Below are 9686 nucleotides of genomic sequence, written 5' to 3'. Positions count from 1 at the left end.
AGATTGAAATATAATGTTGCATAACTTTATGTTCAACAAATAATTTACTCACCCTGTTGTCATCCAAGATGTTCGTGTCTTTCTCTCTTCAGTCATAAAGAAATTATGTTTTTGGAGGAAAACATTTCAGGATTTCTCTCCATATAGTCAACCCCAGAGTTTGAACTTCCAAAATGTAGTTTAAATGCAGCTTCAAAGGGCTCTAAATGATCCCAGCTGAGGAAGAAGAGTCTTATCTAGTTATTTTCTAAAAAAAAAAAAAAATAAATAAAAACTATTTTTATACTTTTAACTTCACTGTTAAAAAAAAAAAATCTGTAAAATTTACGGTAAAAAATGGCAGCTGTGGTTGCCGGAATTTTACCGTACTGTACATTAGCAATGTTTTATGGTTTTCACTTAAATTTACAGATAAGTACCGTAATTTCATTAACTGATATAATGTTAATGTACCAACCTATTGAAGTACTGAAATCTGTTTTGTACCTTTGTAATAGACTGATAACTACCAAAAGCAAGTGATGATGAGAAAATCACATAATGAACCAAAGCCCATCACAAGCAGCTTTAAAAAAACATGTATAGAAGGTGCACAGTGTCATTCACACAAACACTAAACACCATCATGGTAACAGACATGAAACTGAAAGAATGCAGTAAAATTTAATTCAAGAACATTAGATGTAACATACAACCCTCATGTACAAAACTGCTAAGTAAAATCTAAGAAGAAAGAGTTATTTCAACAAAAAAACATCACATTTAAAAAAATGTAACACAGGGAATTCTGGGAATGTCAATTTATTTTTTCACCGTTTAATTCACAACCATTTTTTACAGTGGTCTTTACTTTGTAAACACTGGGTCGGTACTTCCGCAGCGATGTAGGACGATTTTGTGGAAGTTGGAGAAGAAAATGAGATTGGAGTTTTTCGACATACCCTAACAGTCTTGAACTGGATACACAGAGTTCACGCAGAGCTAGACAAAACGAGAATTTGAGGTTAAAAAGTACATAAATTGTCAATTTGTTTTGAAAATGTCAGATCGTTTTGCTAGATAAGACTCATCTTCCTCAGCTGGGATCGTTTAGAGCCCTTTGAAGCTGCATTTAAACTGCATTTTGGACGTTCAAACTCAGGGGCAGCATAGAAGTCCATCATATGGAGAGAAATCCTGGAATGTTTTCTTCAAAAAAAACATAATTTCAAAGACTGAAGAAAAAAGACATGAACATTTTGGATGACGGGGGTGAGTAAATTATCTGTAAATTTTTGTTCTGGAAGTGGGCTAACCTTCAAGAACCACTGCAGCCTGAAGTTCCGCCAGGATATTAATCTTCTCATTCTTTTCATGGTGCTGGAAGAGGTGAAACCTCCAGTGGTCTCAAGATCCAAGGGTCTGTTTTCTGCAGATGTGGAAGTACTATCAGCACTGGTAGAGGTGCTTGATTTTCTATGCACGTCTGTAAATAAACCATAATACTGCATATGAGATATTTTAATGTACACTGTAAAAAATAAAAAACACAATTTGTTGAGTCAGCTTAAAATAATTTGTTACCCTGCTGCCTTAAAATTTTAAGTTCAGTCCACTAAAATAAGTTTATTCAACTTGAAATGTTAAGTTGTACTAAGTAACAACTTAGATATTTGTGTTTGCTAAACTTAACAGATGGGTAAGTAACCCAGCTGCCTTAAAATTTTAAGTTGATTCAACTCAAATATCTAAGTTGTCACTTAGTACTCACTAAAAATGTTGGGTTAAAAATAACCCAACTATGGGTTGGTATAGCACCTTCCCATCTATGGGTTATTTTAACCCAATGAATTGGGTTAAAATCCAGTTGGGTTAAAAGTAACCCAACAGTTGAGTTAATTATCTAGATTCATTTATATCAGTTTTTATTTATTTATTATTTATAAAAATACACTATAACACTACTTTGTTTTCAAATAAATATTTTATTTAAATATGCAAATATTTTTTTTACAAATATATTTTTAAATGTAAAACAGTCATACTGCAAATGTTTACAAAATAAGTGTACAAGAATGTGAAAATATAATACATTCAAAACACAAATATGCACACACAACTGACATATTTTCAAGATGTACACTGAATTCAAAACCAACAAATGTGATTCTGGTCCACAAAACCCGTCATAAGGGTCAAGTTTTTTTGTATTTAAATATAAACATCATCTGAAAGCTCAATAAATAAGCTTTCTATTAATATGTGGTTTGATAGGATAGAACAACTATTTGAAAATCTGGAATTTGAGGGTACAAAAAAAAATCTAAATATTGAGAAAATTGCCTTTAAAGTTGTCCAAATGAAGTTATTAGCAATACATATTACTAATAAGAAATTCAGTTTCAATATACTTATGGTAGGAGATTTACAATATATCTCCATGGAACATGATCTTTACTTAATATTCTAATGATTTTTGGCATGAAAGAAAATTTGATAATTTTGACCCATACAATGCAATTTTGGCTATTTCTACAAATGTACCCATGATACTTATGACCGGTTTTGTTGTCCAGGGTCATAAATGTGTATCAATTCATATTTATTTATATCAACACATACACAAATGTGCACAAATAAAACAAACATAACATACAAACTTTTATCAATAAAACAAAAATAAAAAATCATAAACACAAGTAATAATAATAATAATAATAATAATAATAATAAAACAAAGTAAATCTGCTGGCTGCTGGACTTGCTGATAATCAGCAACATAAAAAGTTTTTACGGATCAATAAATACAAAGTTTCTAAGGAAGAGGTAATGTGTTGAAAGAACTCCTGGAATATTAAAGACTGTGTGCTGCAAATGGGTGCAGAGGAGCTTTGGGTAGTAGATGTCATAAATGTAGAAATGTCTGAAACACAGATCCACTGCTTGTAGTAAGGTCTTCTGTTCAACTGCTTCACCGTTGAAAATGCTAAAAACTTCTTCTCTTGGAGTTAGTGCAGCAATGCTGGTGTCATCCGGTCGCATAAAACTTCCTTCATTGACTCCTTCCTCTGTGATAAGATGAAGCAGAAGAAGAAACATTTTACAGATAAACTAGAAACATTTTTTTCATAATTGTTGGAAAACCTACACTACTAATCAGAAGTTTTTGAACAGTAAGATTTTTAAAGTTTTTTAAAGAATTCTTTTCTACTCACTAAGCCTGTATTTATTTGATCCAAAATACAGTAAAAGCAGTAATATTGTGAAATATTTTTACTATTTTAAATAACTGCTTTCTATTTTAAAAGCTTTGAAAAGACTGGACAATTACATTTTAAATATATTCAAATAGAAAGCGGTTATTTTAAATGCTGTATTTTGGATGAAATAAATGCAGGCTTAGACAGAAGGGAATTCTTTAAAATCATTAAAAATCTTGCTGTCCAAAAACTTTTGACTGGTAATGTATATGGATCACTAATATAAATAGTTTACTTACCTTGAAATATTTCAGTTAATTGGCATGTGGATGTTTAATGTATGAGATTCCACTGTTGTAGTTTTTCCTTCACTGAAGAACCCAATGTCTAAAAATAAGTATAAACACATTTAGTACACATTTAAAAAAACATGCAAATCTGTCATAGCTTTATAAGAGAAATGGCTGTAATTAGAGGCGATTCTAATGTATGCATAACAATATTCAATATAAATAAACCATAAAAACACATTTAGTGTTATTCCAATTAGTGCTCGCTTTCCAAACAACTGACGCTTGCCCTGTTTTGACCAGCAGGCGTCGCCGTTGTGTCACGAACGATTGGAAGCAGTGAATCATTTTGCGAATTAAGCGATTCGTTTAATTGATTCGAAACTTTGAAAAGCTTCGTTTCTCCCATCACGTCTTTCTTTTGGAAAATGTGATTATTTTTAGACTTTTCTAAACAGAGAATTAACTGAATATGAGCGCGTCTCTCTGAGCGGCCGCTGAGCCTAACCTTACATACTGGACCGAAGTTGAAAGGTTCGTGCGGCGCGGTTTAAATCAACAGTGTCTCATTTAACATTTGCCATTTCCCATATAAAGTTAAATGTGATAACCATTAATGCGACCAAACAAACTGTAGTCAGAAACCGTATGTCTGGAACCCTTCATCAGCTGTAAAATAATACTAAACCTGTAGTAATGGTAGACGGTGATTTCAGTAACATAAGTAGTCCTATATACATTCCACCATAAATTATTAACTTTAGGTTACTGTAATACATCTCTAAACAGTTTTACAACTTTCTGCTAATGTTTATTTAATTTATTACTGCTAGCGACCTAACTGGGACAGCTAAGTTAACGTGAAGTTATTCGTTTACAATGGAGCTCATTCTCCGCAGTAACGTTACAATACACTGACTAAAGGAAACTACAACTTCGTTAAAAAAACAAACATACAACAACAAAAGTTCAATTTTGAAGTGCATTTCACGTTCTTCGTATAAGTATAATGTTATAAGAGTTATTAAAACCCTGTTACTCACCTCATACTGATGCAGCAGCAGCTTCTTCTGTCGTCAGTCACTGTCGACCGTTAAAATTTGAACTGTCGCCGCGGGAACCAATTAAACCCAACACTGGGTTATTATTAAAAACAACCCAACGATGTTCAAAAAAATAACCCAACGTTTTAGAAAATGACCCAACACAGTGACCCAATATGTGTAACCCATCTATTGGGTTAAAAAAATAACCCATCTATTTTTACTGTGTATAATTTAACATTTCAAGTTGAATAAACTTTTTTTGAGTTGACTGAACTTAACATTTTAAGGCAGCCAGGTTACAAATTATTTTAAGCTGACTCAACAAATTGTTTTTTACAGTGCACTCTTAAAAATAAAGTTTTTTTAATGTTTTGAGGATGAACGTTGCATCTACTGACTGGAAAAATGGTTCTTCTATGGCACCACTGTGAACCGTTTCCCCTTTTGATACAGCTATTTACTTTAAATCATAGAAGAGTGCAAGGTAAACTCTCTAAACTCTGATTGCTTCCATTTCCACAGCTGCAGTCAGCAGATCTATGGACCTCCTGTTTGCGGGTGAGGAAGTATCCTCAGTGCTGGAAGGGGAGCTTTGCTTTCTAGCAACGTCTTTAAGGAGATAACAATACAGTTTTTAATTGTGCTCTCTAGAACTTTGTATATATGAAAAAAATAGAGTTTTTAATAGCTTATTAAATATTCCCTAACCTCTGATTTGCAGTGGTTGCGTGGTTTGCAGCCTGCAGATCAACCTCTGGATCAGAGGATCTGCCAACTGCAGGTGATGCAACAGACAAGACGTCAGTTTGTGTGTCGGCACTGGTTGTGTGAGTCTCGATGGTAGAGGACTCATCCGGTTCAGTGGGGAACACACAGGGCAGAATCACTGATAAAATTCAGTGGAAGGCCGAAAAGAAAGAAATTTGTGTTTCCGGGAAAAGGAAGAGAAAGAGGCGTTGGCACTGCAGGTTTAGAGGCCACTTCACCTGCAGAAGATGACAGAAACTACCCCCACTTCATCTTCTTCTCCTTTTTGAATTTATCCATTTTATCACAGTGAACTTCACTAACCATTTTCTAGAAAAACAATAAAGAGTAATTCAGAATAAAAAAAAACATTGTTTACACATACATCTCAACAAAAATGGTGGTTTTTCCAATAGGCAACAGGAATTTATTAATTCTACTTCTTGATATGTGACCTACCTTACTCCTGATCACCAACTACACCTGTGTACAGTTTCCTGATCACCAACTACACCTGTGTACAGTTTTGAATAGCGACCTGAGAATAATTCTGATAATACACTGAAAAAAGTTTTTCAAGCAGTTCCTCATCCAATTAATAATTTGTCTTTCAATTCAGTTTACAATTTTTTGTTTTATTTTTCAAATAATATTTTTTTAGTTCAAAACATTGTTAAATATAAATATTTTTAATTGAGAGCTCAACTAAAACATGTTTGTTTTGACGAATGTAAAATATCAAGGCTAAGTTAATTAACTTAAATTAAAATTATTAATTCATCTCGTGACCACGCCTCACCCACACTGGTGCTGTGAGTCGGTTAACGTTACCGACGCCATTTCTGCCACTATGAGAGATCAAGGAGCTTTGGATGAGAAGGTGGAAATTTTGTTTTAGATAGTTCTATGGACATTCTTTTCCGCTATTTACATTGTAGCGTTCTTTCTTTCCCACGAAAAAACTGTTTGTGTTGTGTTCGGCAAAAATGGTTGTTTGTTTAAATGATGGGACATTTCTCCGTTAGCCAGTTCGTTTTCTCACTCGCCTGCAGCGGACAGACCTGCGCTTGAACGCCGGACCAGCGAGTAAGCGTGACGGTTTTTTCGCCTATTCCTTTTTTTTTACTCGAAGTTGTTTGTGAGGAGTGTAAACTGGTTTTACTCATACCGCAGCCGCGATTTCAGCGGAGGAGAGACAACGGTGGAGCTAATATGGTGAGTGCAATAATTTACCACGTTTATTTGAGACATGGCTATTGTTTGAAAGAGTACGTTTAAGTTAATTAACGGTATAAATACAAAAACGGATGAATATACTTCTGTTCTATCTAGGCTGAGAGCCCTCTTAATGACTGTCTTGTTTTGGAGGGAACAAGAAATAGAAGAGATGCTCTGGAAGTGTAAGTATGATCCACAGAACTGTTATAAGAGAGCACAGCTGTGTTAAACATTATACCCCCGTTTTCACAGACAAGACTTAAGGCTAGTCTCAGACTAAAATGCATGTTCAAGCAGTCTTAACTGAAAATATCTGTACTGACGCATCTTAAAATGTGTCAGTGCCATTGTCTTGTCTCAAGATGCACACCAGTAAAGTTTTTAAGGCCTTTTTATAAAAGTTATTCTAATTTAACTAAGGCAGAGTCCTGACTTAAGCTAAGCCCTGTCTGTGAAACATGCATTAAACAACACAAATATATTGCTGTTTGCCATGGTGTATCGATTTGATCTATGATTGACATAAGGGCTGACATTATTTTTACTCACTGAATCTGGATCAATTTAGCAAGATTGCGTGAACTTAAATTGTCGTTTATGAAACCGCTTTAGTCCTGATCGATTTGTTAGGTTATTTCAAGTCAGGTTTTGGTAACTTTTATCTCTGCTTTTCGTCTTTTATGAAACAGCCCCCTGTTCTGACTCTGAGGATGATCACTTTATTGACTAGCACACTGCACAATTAAATGCAAACCATTAAGTCAGATGCCCTTATAAAGACTAACTTGCTCTTTTATGAACTTTTTCTCTTCACAGAAAAGTTGTCAATGACAAGCCTGACATCACCCAGATGATAATTCAAAGGCCAGCTCTTTTTACAGTAAACCAGGTATGTAGGTGCATTCATCCCATGTTGCAATCTCCATAATTACAAGATTCTAACTTGGGAAAAGCATTCATGTCCTTGTAGAACTAATAATTATTCATAATGTCTTTGTCAGTCTGTTTCTTTCTCTGTTAGGATGCAGCTGACAAGACAGACTCCAGTACGAATCATCAGCGTTGATCAAGAAAGTCCACAGCTCAAAACCCATCTAGAGTGGAAATTATCTTGGAAGAAAATTTTGTAATGGATGGACTGACCGATCTCAGGCCTTCTGTGTCCATTGTTTTCAGACTGATTTATGCCCTGCACCTGGACTAAGTGTATGAAAAGCACTTTATATTTTATTCAGCAGGTAATGCTCAACCTCAGAAAAGGTGAGTTAGCACCTAAAATTCAGTACTGCCAAAATTGTGAACTGAGAGTGGAATAAAACCATAAAAAGTTTGTTAAACTAGTGTTTTAATGTTTTATGTGGACATGTTTTCAGAAAAATGTTGTTTTGTTGTGTTTTTAAATTAACATTTGGAATTGAATAATTTGTTTTGTTTTTCTTAATTTTATAGTTTAACAAATTGGAATAGTAAAACAACTGATGTAGATGTAAAAATGCTTTCATTCAACTAATTAAAAAAAATTAGGGTAATGGTTTACATCTATATTTTATAATTTTAGCCAATGAAAAATAAATAACTTGTTCAAAACAATATTATTTTGATCTAAACAAAAAAAGAATTTTAATTAATTTACTTTGTTCAACAAGAAAAATATACTTTGTGTCAAGTTTTAAAAAATAGTTTTCATAGACATAGAAAATATTGTTTAGGGCAAGTTGTTTATTTTTCATTGGCTAAAATTATAAAACATAGATGTGAACCATTACCCTAAAATTTTTTATTTATGTGAATGAAAATATTTTTACAGTGTATTCTAGAAATCATGTTGTGTGTGTCATATGAATTATACTCTTCTGATACCAGTGGCGGCTACTGGTCTGTCAAATAGGGGAAGCTCATTTTCGGCCTACATCATAAAATTGTCTATTTATTTATTCACAAGAATGTGCCTTATTGTCATAAGTAAGTCACAATGCAAACAATCGTAAAAAAAAAAAAAGCTTTAGTTTTATTATGCAAAATATGATGTATTTTTTCTTTTAGTCAGATGCTACTATAGAGTATAAATATTTTGCAATTTAAATAAGGTTATTATGGAGATTTATTTATTTATTTATTTATAAAGTATTTTAATAGAAATATAAGGTTTCATTATGTTATGTTAAAATTTTTCAAGATTACTATATATATATATATATATATATTAATTTATAGTCATCCTCCATGTTAATATTTAATGTAGTAATCTATATATATATATTGATTACTACATTAAATATTAACATGAATGAATGAATGAACGATCTAAAAAAAATATTAAACTCTGTAAAAGTGAAACAAGGAATGTGGTGTATAATTGTGTGAAATGTATGATGAAAATCAAGCAATTTCGCCAAGCAAATATAAAGAAATAGGTTGCAGCAGTTTTTATTTCGACTGAACTTGAGAAATCCGCGATGGGACTGAGCGCGAATAGCTTCAGCGATTCCTTATAGTACAAAATCGCTGTCAGTCAAAAGGAGATGCAATCTTTCGACAGACCCTCCAATCATCACGCAGAAGCTCGGAGTCCAGGCCAGCCCACTCCTCATTTGCTCCTCATTCACCCCCAGAGACGCTGAGCGTCCGTGGGCGGGACATAATCGCAGCGTTTATCCAATGACCGTCTAGTTTCAAAGCACTGAAAAAAAACGTTCAAAGCAGCCGCATTGAAGTAAATGGACGCTGGGCTTCAACGGGGAAATGCACTGTGACGCTACGGGAATGTATGAGAAGTTAGATAGTTAGATATAGCAAGTCAGCCGACCTGCTATATCTAACTGATTCTGAACGAACTCGTCTTTGAGATGAACGTTTTCTAACGCATTTTTAGTCAATAAAATGTTAATACAATAGTACATAATTTGACCATTAATTTTGTGACATTATAGGGGAAGCTGAGCTTCCCTTGCAGTCTTAAAGAAATCGCCACTGTCTGATACAATCTATCAAATTGAACGTGCATAAAACCATTGCTCAAGATTGAGCTTGATTTATTCAGGCAGTTCACTCAGTCACTGATCTGTTTTGCAGGAATTTGTAACAGAATACTTAATACGACAGAAAATACTTATCATTTAAAGAACCTTTAAATAATAAGTATATGTGTTTTTTAACAATATTTGATATATTTATCATATCTGTGAGGTATGTATTCGCTGAGTTTC

At 33.5% G+C, this 9686-nt stretch overlaps 1 long non-coding RNA gene across 2 annotated transcripts; it reads left to right on the top strand.

The window, feature by feature from the left end:
• The first annotated feature begins 6288 nt into the window (after positions 1-6288).
• On the top strand, positions 6289-7812 carry LOC127182333 (uncharacterized). 2 transcript variants are annotated; one of them, XR_007829875.1, is made up of 3 exons: positions 6289-6662; positions 7297-7369; positions 7502-7812. It is a non-coding gene; the product is annotated as an uncharacterized LOC127182333 (long non-coding RNA). The 2 variants fall into 2 exon arrangements; XR_007829876.1 differs by having other exon boundaries at positions 7482-7812.
• The last annotated feature ends 1874 nt before the right edge of the window (positions 7813-9686 follow it).

This window comes from Labeo rohita, chromosome 19 (genome assembly GCF_022985175.1).
Source record: "Labeo rohita strain BAU-BD-2019 chromosome 19, IGBB_LRoh.1.0, whole genome shotgun sequence".
Classification (NCBI taxonomy): domain Eukaryota; kingdom Metazoa; phylum Chordata; class Actinopteri; order Cypriniformes; family Cyprinidae; genus Labeo; species Labeo rohita.
This window is presented reverse-complemented; position numbering and strand designations above follow the sequence as displayed.